This window comes from Tenrec ecaudatus, chromosome 7 (assembly GCF_050624435.1).
Source record: "Tenrec ecaudatus isolate mTenEca1 chromosome 7, mTenEca1.hap1, whole genome shotgun sequence".
Taxonomy (NCBI): Eukaryota; Metazoa; Chordata; class Mammalia; order Afrosoricida; family Tenrecidae; genus Tenrec; species Tenrec ecaudatus.
Window position 1 is genome coordinate 23,366,629 of NC_134536.1, and position 13,252 is coordinate 23,379,880.

At 44.2% G+C, this 13,252-nt stretch overlaps 1 pseudogene; it reads left to right on the forward strand.

Moving 5' to 3' along the window:
• Positions 1 to 813: 813 nt before the first annotated feature.
• On the forward strand, positions 814 to 1,096 carry LOC142453166 (reactive oxygen species modulator 1 pseudogene; annotated as a pseudogene).
• The last annotated feature ends 12,156 nt before the right edge of the window (positions 1,097 to 13,252 follow it).

Here is a 13,252-nt window from a genome sequence, read left to right on the forward strand (position 1 = left end):
AGAGATTCGATTTCATAGCAATTGTCCTGATTGTAGGATATTTTCACCACTAACTACACAACTTGATAAGCAAACCTTCCCTCGGGACATGAACATTTGGTATTTTTGGAAAGATTGAATTCCATGGAAAGGAGTTAAATGGTTTTTTAACTGTTTGTGATAAATAAACCCCTTGTTGTAATTCTGAATGGTGTTGTTATCATGAAATCCTGAAGTGTTTGGAGAAAATGGACTGGTGTGGGGATGAAGTTAGGGGGGAAGGACAAATGTCTGGAAGCTTGTCATTTTCCCCCATGACATCAGAATCAGGTGACTGCCTCTGCTATGTAATCGGGGAAGTTACACTCTTGCTTAACAATCTGCTTAACAGCCTTACTTAAATTGTGTCTCTTTGTCTAGTCCAAATCGGAGATACTATCTTTTATAATCAATCCATTGGTTTTATCCATAGAGGATATGGAAAAGAAAACGATTAATGTTCCAGTTCTGTATTAGAGACAGAAAGCACCTTCTTGTCGGTCACATTTGGTAGGACTAATGTTTTTTCATCATCGTGTCCATGAGGACCAATTATAAAACCACATTTCCATATCTTTCACAGAAGTCCTAAGATTTAGTTGGGGGGGGGGGGATAGGGCTTAACATATTATAAGTGAGCTACTGGTGGATGGAGATTTAAGTCACCTTAAAACCAGTGACCAAAAAGTGTATTATAGAATTTCTTTTAGTATTTATAAAAAATGGAATATTCAGTTCCCTGTGCACAGTGTACAGTATAAGTCATAGAGCTGAGCGACCAGACCTGTGAGTGTGATGCTGGTGACCGTAGGTCTTTACAAGCAGTACCCACCGAGCTGCTTCCACTGCAAGTGAAGATGGATTTTGTGATGGGCTATAGCATGGGCATGGAGGCCGGGCACTCTTTGACACCACTCCTGTCTCAGGATGGGCATGTTGGGTTGGGAACTAATGGGGGACATTGGAAAATCATGATGCAGAGTTTGGGCATTTTGGCACACTCATGGCCATTGGGATCGGCATCCAATGCTACTCGGTGCAGTGGTTGCTCAGCTCATCTTCCACCTCCCATCAATAATAGCCCATGTGCTATAATAAAAGTCTTTAAGTTAATAATGGAAGAAAGATTACACCCCCAAAATCTTTGAACTTCATTTTATCTAGTTCCATGGGTGTTGCCTACACGCAGACACATGACCAGACCCAAACTGAGCATCATGCCAAGGTCATTGCCAATGATCTAAGGTAACGCTGGAAATCAATAGTTGCCTGTGTCCTCAGGAGAGATTAGTTCCTGGAGAAGCACATCATGCTCAATAAAGTGAAGGGGTATTGAAAAAGAGACAGGCCCTTGACAAGATGGACTGACACAGGGACTCCAGCAGTAGGCTCAGACAGAACGACGGGGCAGGATTGGGCAGTGTCCCTAGGGGTTGTAACTGACTCAACAGCATGTAACAACAGTAACACACAACAATAGCATATTCCTATTCCAAGGAATATAGTGAAGCACATCATTCCTGATAGTGCAGATGGAGGAAAACACAGGCCTCTTAGCATGCAGGATCTTTTCTATGAAACCGAACATTACGTGACTTAATGTTGTACAAGCATCATATCAAAACCTAATGGGAGCCTGCTTCCTCTTGTCCTCATCACCACGGTCATCACTGCTAGAGCTGCGGGTAAGGGCCAGAGGAATGGCTGCTGGCAGAGGGAGCTGCCCAGAGGGTGGCACGGGGAGAAGAGCAAGAGGAAGGCAGTGGGAAGGAAGCCAAATGTGCCCAATTCCATCTGCCCTTCCACTGCCTGAACAGTACACCGCCGGGGGCACTGCCTCCTGGACATGTCAGATGCTGAGCGCTATATCCTCGGCCTCACCTGCCTGCATGTCACCTGTCTTGAGCCTTCCTTCTAGAGAAGTAAAACCAGTCACCTATATGAGAAATTAACATCAAGAAAATGGCTCGCACAGTTGTAGAAGAGGGCAAGTCCAGTAGGAGTCAAGCAGGTCCCAAGTTCAGTGGATCAGATGTTAACCTAGGTAATTCTCCTGATTCAAGTAGCTTTGAGGACTGATGAAGCCAAGTCATCAGAAACAGCACCAGGCAGATCCCTGGCTGCAGAGAAGGATGAAGCCAAGGTTGCAGGCTGTGTGGTAAACTGCTGATGGCTCCCAGGACCAGCAGGCAATAAGGTAGACCACTGCCTCTAGTTCAAAGAGCTCCAGGTCTCTCAGCCAGATATAAGATCCAGCCCCAGCAAAAAGCATGCAAGCTTCTTCACAGTATCCACTTACATTGGAAGGAGGCCACACCTCTGAGGGGGGAAAAAATTCCTTTCAAATGCATCAGGGCTGCGACCTGAATGAAAGGATTGCGTCCCATCTTAGTCTGATTACAACTGTTGGCTGCTCCTAGCAGATTCCATCACAGAGTTGATTACATTGTGTTGGATTATATCCTAAGACATGCCAAACTTGGGCTCCAACATAGGAATAGTTGTGAGGATGGAGGAGGACTGAGCAGTGTTCCCATATGTTGTATATAATATTGCTACACAATGGAATCTATACGATGCCAACAAACAACAGCAGCAACTGCCAAACCACTGAGACTCCTGGCCCGGCCAAGTTGAAACAAAGCATAACTAGTCTACTTACCATGGTCCAGTGCACCAAGAGTCTGAGTTTGGGGATCTCTGAAACCATTCAAAACTAAAACCAAACCTATTGTCATGGAGTCAATTTTGATTCATATCAACATTCTATAGGGTTTCCAAACCTCTACATCTTTACTGGAGCAGAAAGCCCCTCCTCCCATTCACATGCCTCTCACTGCTAAAACTCACTGCTATCGAGTCAGGTCAGCCTCACAGGACAGAGCAGAACTGTCTCTTTGAGTTCCCAAGACTGTAACTCTTTATAGGAATAGACAGCCTCATCTTTCTCCCAAGGAGGAGCTGGTGGTTTTGAACTGCTTACCTTGTGGTTAGTAGCCCAACGTGTAATCTGATATGCCTCGTTAAATGTTTAGTGGAAAAAAGTAAACCAAAGGAGAACCGCTTTCCCTAAAACAAACAAAAGGCCTTTGGGGACGACAGTTGTTGTCTGAACAGATGGACGTTATTTGAAAGGACATTGAACAACACATACCTGTGCTCGCCGATCACAGTCTGTATTTCTCCAAACCGTATTTGCAGTCTCAGAGAGCAGTTGTAATTTGGAGTGCTGCCTAACCCAAAGAGGCTCGTGAACATTTTTGTGCAACTCCGAGACATGCTTGCAGAGGCTATGCAAATCATTATTTAAACAACAGCATCCCCCTCTTCATCCAAGTTATCTGGAAATGGCTTTTGTTTATTTAAGCTAGAACATGCTGGAGGGAACATGCCATATGGGCTCACACAGAAGTGAAATAAATTGAAGTCAAGGTTTTGCCAAACATTTATCGGTGGAACATGTCACTGATAGAATATATAACCGTGGGACCCAGTGCAGCGTGAACAGGAAAACGAGAATCCTTTATTCTTTCTCGACGTTGTCTTCCCTAATCTACCTCTGGCTAATTACAAGGGCAGATGCTGTAGCTTCTCTGGTGCTTTCTGGGCATTAATACATGGTACCATCTTTAGAGCAAAAATTAAAATCTGTTGTTAGTTGGCAGTGAGTCCGCTCCTACTCGTGGTGAATGTATGCACCACGTAACTAAGTCTCTTGTTCGGACCACTCCACAAACGGAGTATTTCCCACACCAAGGACCTCCTCCTCCAGCGCTGCAGCAGACAATATTCTGTCTCACCCACACGATTTTCATTGGCTTATTTTCTGAAATAAATCTTCGGACCTCTCTTCCTGGTCTCTCTTACTATGGAAGCATTGCTGAAACCTCTCCCCCGGGAGTGGCCCTGTTGATAATTGAAATACCAGTGTCCTAGCTTGAGCCTCACGGCGGTAGGCAAGCCAGCACCGTAGGACAAACTGATAGACGGCTGGTAGATAGAAAGTCTAGTCCTGTCTAATGTCAAAGTTCAGCCTCTTCACTGATTTAAAGCTTTTCTGCCTCTTCCAGGATCATCCTGACTCCTGTTCAGAAACCTACAGGGGAGAAGGCGTCACCTCAGCCTCGTCACTATTGCTCCACTCTCTGTGTTCCCTGTGTTGTGCTGGCAGTATGGATGGGAAGGGTACAGAGAAGGAGCAATACAGTTAAAAAGTCCCGTTGACGAACACAAGAAGTATGGGTGGTACTGTTAGGCATCTGGCTATTAAGTGCAAGGTCAATGGTTCAAATCCACCAGCCATTCCACTTGATAAACATGAGGCTGACTGCTCATATCAAGATCTACAGTCTCCGAAACCATAAAGAGCAGTCCTACTCTTGTCCCATGGGATTGCCACAAGCCAGAATCGACTCCTTGGCAGTAGGTATGGTTTGGGTTGACTGACACAGCCATCCTCTTTCACCTGAGAGTCCTCTTTTCAAACATTTTTCATGGGGCACTTCTGAACACGCATTTCCTAGCTATACCTCACAAAGACCACCCCAAGCCAGTTGAGGCAGTTTATTGTGCCAAACTGGCCGATAAACACATGTGGGGTTACTTGAAGGACGGAGGGATAAATGGCTCAGTGAGCCTCACCTTTCTAGTTCTCAGGTCTCTTGCTTTCTGATAGTCAGAGCAGTGTGCAGCTGCCTTAGCCAGTTCCCTGCCTCAGCTGACAATGCTCACTTCCTGCAAGACTCGAGGAGAAGCTGCATGGACCTACCCTGATGCATCCCTGGGTGCTGGAGCAGCCGTGTGGAGACCCCTGCCAGTGCTGAGATGCTTACATCTTCACTGATTTGGCTTTCTTCCTGCAGTTGGCGTCATTGTGCGTGTTTTGTAAGATGGAGGGCTTTGTGGATTGATGTTGGACAGGTGAGTTAATGGGTTAATGTTGGACTTGTGGGCTTGGGCAGCACTGGGTTGGGATGTTTTTTTGGTGTGCACTTACCCTTTCTATGAAACTCTCTCTTATGCATATGAGTTTCTGTGGATTTGTTTCTCTAATGTACCAGACTCACACACTAGTCCAGGATCTGGATAAAGTAATCCTGTTCTGAATAATGTGATCACTGGTCAATGACTTAGAAATCATTTCTCATTCCTCTTCCCACAAGTATGTGGGCTCTCTCTGCTGGGATTCTTCTGGGAGTAGGCACACCTGGGGAGTGAGATCCTTTTGAAGATGCCTCAAGTTTGGCTGCTTTGCTTGGTCGTTATTCTGACTCTGAAGAAAATGCTCATCACCTTTACCTGTAAAGCTTTAAAAATGTAGGGGGCTCTTTCTTTTTGCTATACGGTCAGAGACAATGTCAATCAGCGTCTTGCCTGTGGATCCTTCAGGTGAGAACCAGGCAGTCTCTGACACTCCAAAGTCTAGGGGGTATGGGACAAAACCTTAAAGAACTTTCTCTCCATGATTTACCCTGATCCTGACATAGGGGCTCAAATGTCTGCATCTTAATGTACCCGGCATGAGAGGTACAGAAAGGCAGTCTCCCTCCCTGGCATAAATCCCACCATCCCTCCCTCCTATTTCACCCTTTTCTCGATAGAACTAACGCATATTAGACAGCCATCATTAGAATTCCATAACATAGCATTCTAATCACAGACACCCATTACGTTACTTCAAGGACGTTCTCCTTCTTTGGTAGGGTCTAATATCGCTCTTCAAAATGTAAGATACTTGTCATCTATCTCTTGATCTTCACTCAGAGGCCTTAGCCACAAGTCAGACACGAGAAGTCTGAGACAACGTGTCTAGGGGCCTTGCTGACCTCCATGGTCCACCGATGCAAGTAGTTACCCGGAGTCTGCATTCTGTCTGAGTGCTTTTTACCTTCATCTCTATTGACTTCAGATCAAAAGCAATGCCTTTGAATGCCAGTCCTAGTCTTTCGTGGTTGCTAGAAAAACCACAGATATACCCAGCCTGTGGCACACCCACCAAACTTGAGAAAAGAATCATTATTCTGAGTTTAAAAGTAGGGCTTCTTCCCTTGAAATTCTGAGAAATGCCCCCCAAGAAAGTTGGCAGAGGAAAAAAGACCAATTCTCAACACAGAAAACAGTTGTTAAAACAACCTTCACAGACCAGGGAAATTCCACTTTCTGCAGGTGGCTATTCCAAATTGGGAGTGAGAACGCGGTGGTGGCGCAGGCTGCGTAGGGGGCAGAGGCCTTCGGAAGGAAGCTAGGGCAGGGAGAGAATGTTTGGAAAGCCTACAGTCTTTCAGCCTGACCAGGAAAGCTGAATACGGAGTAAGTGCTCTGGGCCAGACACTGACTGGCAAAGTGAGGAGCAGCCACTTTTCTGCCTGAATTCGAAACTCCTCCTCCAAAAAAAGGAAGTGTTTCTAGATCCTACAGTCTTAGTAAGCATGGAAACTCACAGCTAACTCGGTGGCTTTTAATACTTTCAGAAGCAGAATAGAATTGGTTGACTGGGAATTTCCCTGGTTTGAATATTGTTATTTGCAAAGACTTATTTCTAGAATTCCGATGAAAGTTTGCTGAGTTCCTACTATGTGTGACACATAGTATGTGTGGTTGTTCTTTACATAATAACAACAATAATAAACTGGCAGTAGTCATAAATAATGTAAATAATAGATGATGTGTAGATATGTTATAATAATAATAATAAATACAAGGAGCCCCTGGATGGTGCCAGCTGTGACATGATCTACTATTTACCATAAAGCAGATAGTTGAAACCTCCCCAAGACCCTTGGGAGGCGGGGCTGGGCGGTGCTCCCAGCAGGTCATAGTGTTGAAAACTCAATGGCACACTACTACTCTGCTCAGGAGGGTCACCAGGAGTTGACACTAACTCGATCACAGCTAGTTTGTTTGTTTTGCTTTTTATGAAACATCTGCTCGAAGAATCCGTAAAGTAGTCATTATGTGAAGAATGTTTATCCTCTGTCTTTTTTTCTTCAGAAGTTTCCACTTTTCCAGTTTGAGAAAGGGAAACTTACCTCCTGATCATTCTAAGTCAACAGCTTTGGGATAAATTGAACAGTGTTTAAGAAAAAAATTTTTAAGGAGGGAACTGGAAAAGGAAATGAGATAAATGTAGAAAATGAGACCAAGTTGATTCAATAATTTATCATCAGAAGTTTCCTCAGAGCTGCCAGTAAATCCTGGGCAAAGCACAGCATTAATATTGATGAGTGAGGCATGGAGGGCCCATCTGCCAGTGCCTGGTGACTCATGGGATGTCTCTCAGGTTCTGTGTTCTCCGTGGTGTGGCAGAATGAGTTGACCCCACTCCCTGGGGTGAGGGAGAAAGGAATTGGTATGGAAGGAGAGAGAATCTGAAATTTTAAAATGTTAATGAGAGGTCAGTCATTCATTCTGAAGAGCCAAAAATTAATAATAATGATAATCTGTTTGCACCTCCCTGAGCTTCTTGTGATTTAACCCAAGTGCAAGGAAGAGTCACTAACGCCAGAGGTTGTGGTTCTCAAGGGGCAGGTTGGCCATTCTCTCTCCTGGGCAATGAGACTGCATGATCACTGAGAAGCGGATTCTGGTCGTGGCAGGTCATGGCCTCTCAAGTAGATGTGTGAAGACACTGATTTCACCTTTCTCTGGGGGCGGGGACTAAAAGAGATTTGAAGTTCCCTGTCTCGCTTCAGAACAATGAATGATTTAGAAGTAGCACAGTTAAGTATTCAACTGCTAACCTGAAAGATGAAAATTGGAATCTTACCAAGAAATGCAACAGGGGGAAAGACTTGGCGATTACTACCGCCAAATCCTGTGTCATTTTGACTCTGTCACAGAGGTTGCTATGAGTTGGAATTGACTTGAGGACATCCAATCACTTTCCACCCTGTCAAGGGGCTATACAATCTCCCCTCGGAATAATGAAGGACCAGGTAGAGGAGAAGCTTCTGAGCTGATGGTAGGATACGGTAGACAGTGTAAAGGAAGCATCGTCATGTGGAAAGTAACTCCATCCTCAAGGAAAGATGTGAGGTCCAGAGGTACTGACAAAGGGATGCAGAGGAGTAGCAGCATGGAAGGGGAGAAGACCGGGAACAACGAGGACGCGAGATCAAATGTTTCACAAAGGTCACCTTTCATTTGGGGGCCAAGTCCTTAGAAAAAGATGCATTCTCTTCTGAAATCAGAGCCTTTAGTAAACATGTTCTTTTTAAATTATGATCATTTATATGCCGCAAAAGATCAGACATTCTTTACATGTACAGCTTTGGCACATTAATCAGGTTTATCATCTTGTTCGACTATCATCGTTAGAATTTCCTAGATTTTTCTATCACCCTAAGTGAAGCTGAGTGTCCCCTAAGCAAGTCCCCCACCCTGTTCCCTTCCTTCCCACCCACTTCCGGTAATGATTAATATACTTTGATTAATATGATTAATATATTTTGGTTCCTATATATTTAGCAAAATTCTTATTTGTTTTTTAGTCCTTTTATTGGGGGCTCTCACAGCTCATAAAACATCCCATACATCAATTGCATCAAGCATATTTGCACATGTGTTGCCATCATCATTTTCTAAACATTGACTTTCTATTTGAGCCCTTGGTATCAGCTCCTCTTTTTCCCTCCCTCCACCTTCCCACCCTCATGACCCCTTGATAAATTATAAATTATGTTTTCATATCTTACACCGATCCCTGTCTCCCTTCACCCATGTTTCTGTTGTTTGCCCCCCTGAGCAGGGTTGGGGGTGGGGGGGTGTTGTGGAGGGATGTTATGCAACAATCATTGTGGTCAGTCCCCCTTCCTCCCCTCCTGACATTCTATACGCCCATTTCTGTTCCTAAGGGGTTTATGTGACCCAGATTCCATGTGTCCTGAGCTCTTATCTGTATCAGTGTACATTCTCCGGTCTAGCCAGAACAGAAAGGCAGGACTGGGGTCATGATAGTGGGAAGTGAGGAAGTCTCAAAGAACCAGAGGAATATTGTATGTGTCATCGGTGCTAAACGTCGGCCTGGTTGACTCATCCCTTCCTTGGGACTTTTCTGTGAGGGGATGTCCTATTCTCTACAGATGCATTTTGGATCTCTGCTCCAGTACCCCTCATTCTCAAAAATATGTTATCTTGTTTGGTTTTAGATATTCTAGTGCCTGCTACCTGATTCCATCGACACCTCATGATCGCACAGGCTGGTGTGCTTCTTCCATGTAGGCTTGTTGCTTCTCTGCTAGATGGCCGCTTGATTAACTTCAAGCCTTTAAGACCCAATACGCTATATCTTTTTATTTGTTTATGCACCCACTTTGTCTTCAGCAATCATGTCAGGAGGCTGAGCATCACAGAATTCCAAGTTGTTAGAACAAAGTGTTCTTACATTGAGAGAGGGCTTGAGCAGAGGCCCCAAGTCTGTCCACTTCCTCAACGTATTGCCATATAAATCGATGTTCCTAGGTCAATATCTCTAATTTTATGAATGAATATATTTACCTAAGTGCACACCCATGTTTATACCTCTACCCATAGCTTTGCTTCCTAAATCTTTCCTGTTTCCTTTTACGTTCCTCCTGCCCTGCCATCACACTAGCCCTTCTTCTGCCTCTTAGTAATTCCTCTCCATTAAATTGCTATTGGCAAGATTCTTTTTAAACAGCCATCATAGTTGGGTGTGATGGGCTAGAGAAGACTGGCAAGCTAGAGCCCAGGAGGAGGGCAGCACTCAGTGGGAAGGTGGTGACCCACCCCTCTTGTTTCAGGAATGTGTCTGCAATGGGACACAAGGCATCCCTCCCCAACCCAACCCACCTCAACCCCCGAGTTTTCTAGGCAGATCCACCAATTACCCACGGAGTGGAGTGCAACACGGGGCCAGAAATAGCATAGAAGATTCTATCCACCCACATGGCTGCCCTCCCTTGTTAGCCAGAAAAACGCTGTGACACCTCAGGGAGACAGCAAAGAATCTTCAAAGTGCCACTGTGAGCGTCAAGCAGGACAATTGAAATGCTGTTTTCATATACAATGTGCTATATAAATAAAAGTATTTAATTATGCACTATTGATTCAATTACATATGTCTTGTTCCGAAGTTACTGCCCTGCCCTTTTGTCTTGAATACAAAACTAATTTTTATAATGCCTAAATATTGCCCTATGGGCTTAAACCACCTTGCATTATATATAAACTCTTTATTGGACAATTGGCAAATCCCCAAGGTAGGCTAGGACAGACTGAATGGATATGGTAGCCCAAAGTATAAATAAGGTACAAAATTCATTAGCTGAACTAATTTGAGGCATTTATTTTGTCCCAGACACTTTGTGCGGTACAAGAGGCAACAAATAAAAGAGCAATCCATGCTCTCAGAAGACCTCAGTCTCAGGGAGGACATGGGCACACAGCAACTCTGGTGAGGTTAGGCCAGGACTTGCTATGATAGAAGCCTCATTCTTCTTAGCACAAGTCACAGAGAAAACAGATATCCCAAGGAACTGACCCGCTGTGTAAGGAAAGTGTCAACATCACACCTTTGACCCTCGATCTACCGAAAACTGATTAAGACGGATGCCCCAGTCATTAGACTGGCCGATTTGTTATTGCTGAGAATTAGATTAGTTTGACACTGGGGTTGCAAGGAACATAAATATACCAGAGAATATAGTATGTGGTGAGTGGGCAAGAGTATGATCATCAACTTGTCAAACTGGAGACCTACCTCAGCCACAGCAAGGCAGCGCAGAGGTTGGCCTCAGCATCACCGCAGTAAGGTACTTACACTTGCTGGGCTTAGTTTTCTTACCCACAAATTCTTAAAAGTACTGGCAAAGCATGGGGGTGCAATAAGCATTATCTAGTTACGGCCATCAGGCAATGTCATCTCCGGGTTCTAATCTGTGGAGGTGAGAACTGTGTTCTTCAGAGTTTTAAAGACTGACCTGTAAGGCACCAGATATTAATCCACCGCTATCACGCTGTTGCATACTTCTGGCAACTTTCTTCTGTAAGATTTCTGAGGCTATAAATCCTTACAGGAGCAGAGTCCCGTCTTCCTCCCAGTAGAAACCGCCGACATTGCAGTTAGCAGGGCACTGCTTCCCACGGTGCCCTCGGGCCTTGGAAGCAGAGGCCAGGTTGTATTCCGAGGGAAAGAAGACTGGCAGTGCAGTGGGGTAAGTGCTGGCCTGCTAACCAGAAGGTAGCAGCAATTCCAACCCAATAGCCATCCTATGGGGAAAAGATGCGGCAGTCTGCTTCGGTGAAGGTTTACAGCCTCTGAAATCCTCTGGGGGAAGTTCTACTAGAAGTTTCTATAGAATTTCTATGAACCAGAATCAGCACTGCATTCAGTTTTGGGATTATGCCAAGGTGTGACTGGGTAGTTTTGAGCCTTTGGGCTAGTCGTTGAGTTTTTATCCATGTGCATACCCAGCTACCTTGCATTTCTAAACCTTTGGAAGAAATGAACGCTTCGTAAGCGACAGGACTTACTGGCAATATGTGATCTTGGTCTAGGCAGGCCTCAAAAACTTTAAAATACCATGGTATCTGAAAAAGATTTGACACACTAAATACGAATAACCAAAGTCCAGATGAATTGTGGGTTGACCTCAAAAGAAATTATTCATGACTATGCAGACACATTAGGCTGATTGGATCATAACACACTATGGGTGGCGTTTGGAAGAATGGGAATTCAAACACATTTATTGGTGCAACTTGTACATAGAACAGCAGGCAGTCATTAAAATAGAACAAAGGAACCCTACACAGTTTAAACCCACTAATCTTTCACCATAGGTATTCAATCTGCATGGTAAGCAAATCATCTGAGAAGTTAGGAAAAGAACACGCCATCAGGATGTGAGTCAGTTTCATTAACAACCTATAATCAACATCAGCGACTGTAGGGTTGTGAATCATATCATCTGAAGCCAAAGGAGGGAATAGTTATCAGAGCCACAATTGTACGATTCTGGTTTGCAGAAGGCTATGGATTACAGTGGGTCCTGTGATATATTCGTGAGCGCTAGACAGGAAATACGTCTCTGGATGGCAAGAAACTGGTTACGACACAGGAGATCAAAAGGAGAAACCTGACTCAAACAGTTAAAGCCTTGTCGGTCGATACTCCTTCTGCTGCTTGTTCAGCCCGAGCTGTGATTTTTGTTTGTTTGTTTTCATATTGGGGCTTATCTCAGATGTATTTTGTCATTAGGGACAACCCTCTTGAATGTTTGTTATATGCGTTGCTGCTTTTCAGTTGTATGAAACCCAGGATTTATGAATGTATAGCGACAGCAAGTAAAATAAGGGCCCCTGAGAGGTTAGTGTTGGGGGGCGGGGGGGAGGTAAAGGAGAGCTGGCATCTAGGAGTTCAAGAAGGAAGAGAAGGTTTTGAAACTGATTGTGGTAGAAATTGCACAATACTACTTGATGTGACTGAGCTTTGGAACAATATGATCTCTGTATTAGTTCCCAATAAAATGGTTTTGAATATATACATATAAATTATAACCTTGTTTCCTGAAAGCACAAAACTTAAGCACTTACTGATGAAGATCAAAGATTGTCACCATCCATTGTGAATGAAAGGGAGTGCAGAGTGGAGACCCAAAGCCCATCTGTAGGCAATTGGACATCCCCTTACAGAAGGGTCGCGAAGAAGAGACGAGCTAGTCAGGGTGAAGTGTAGAGATGATGAAACATACAACTTTCTTCTAGTTCCTAAACACTTCCTCCCCCTCCCCACTATTAGGATCCCAATTCTATCTTACCAATCTGGCTAAACCAGAGGATGTACACTGGTACAGATAGGAACTGGAAATACAGGGAATTCAAGGCAGATGATCCCTTCAGGACCAGTGGTGATAGTGGTGGTACTGGGAGGGTGGAGTGAAGGTGGGGTAGAAAGAGGGAACCAATTACAAGGATCTACATGTGATCTCCTCCCTGTGGGATGGACAACAGAGAAGTGGGTGAAGGGAGACATTGGACAGTGTAAGATATGACAAAATAATAATTTATAAATTATCAAGGAGTCATGATGAAGGGGGGAGTGATGGGGGGGCAGAATGAGGAGCTGATGCCAGGGGCTTAAGTGGAGAGCAAATGTTTTGAGAATGATGAGGGAATAAATGTACAAATGTGGTTTACACAATTGATGTATATATGGATTGTAATATACCTTGTATGAGCCCGTAATAAAATGATTTAAAAAAAAACAAAGATT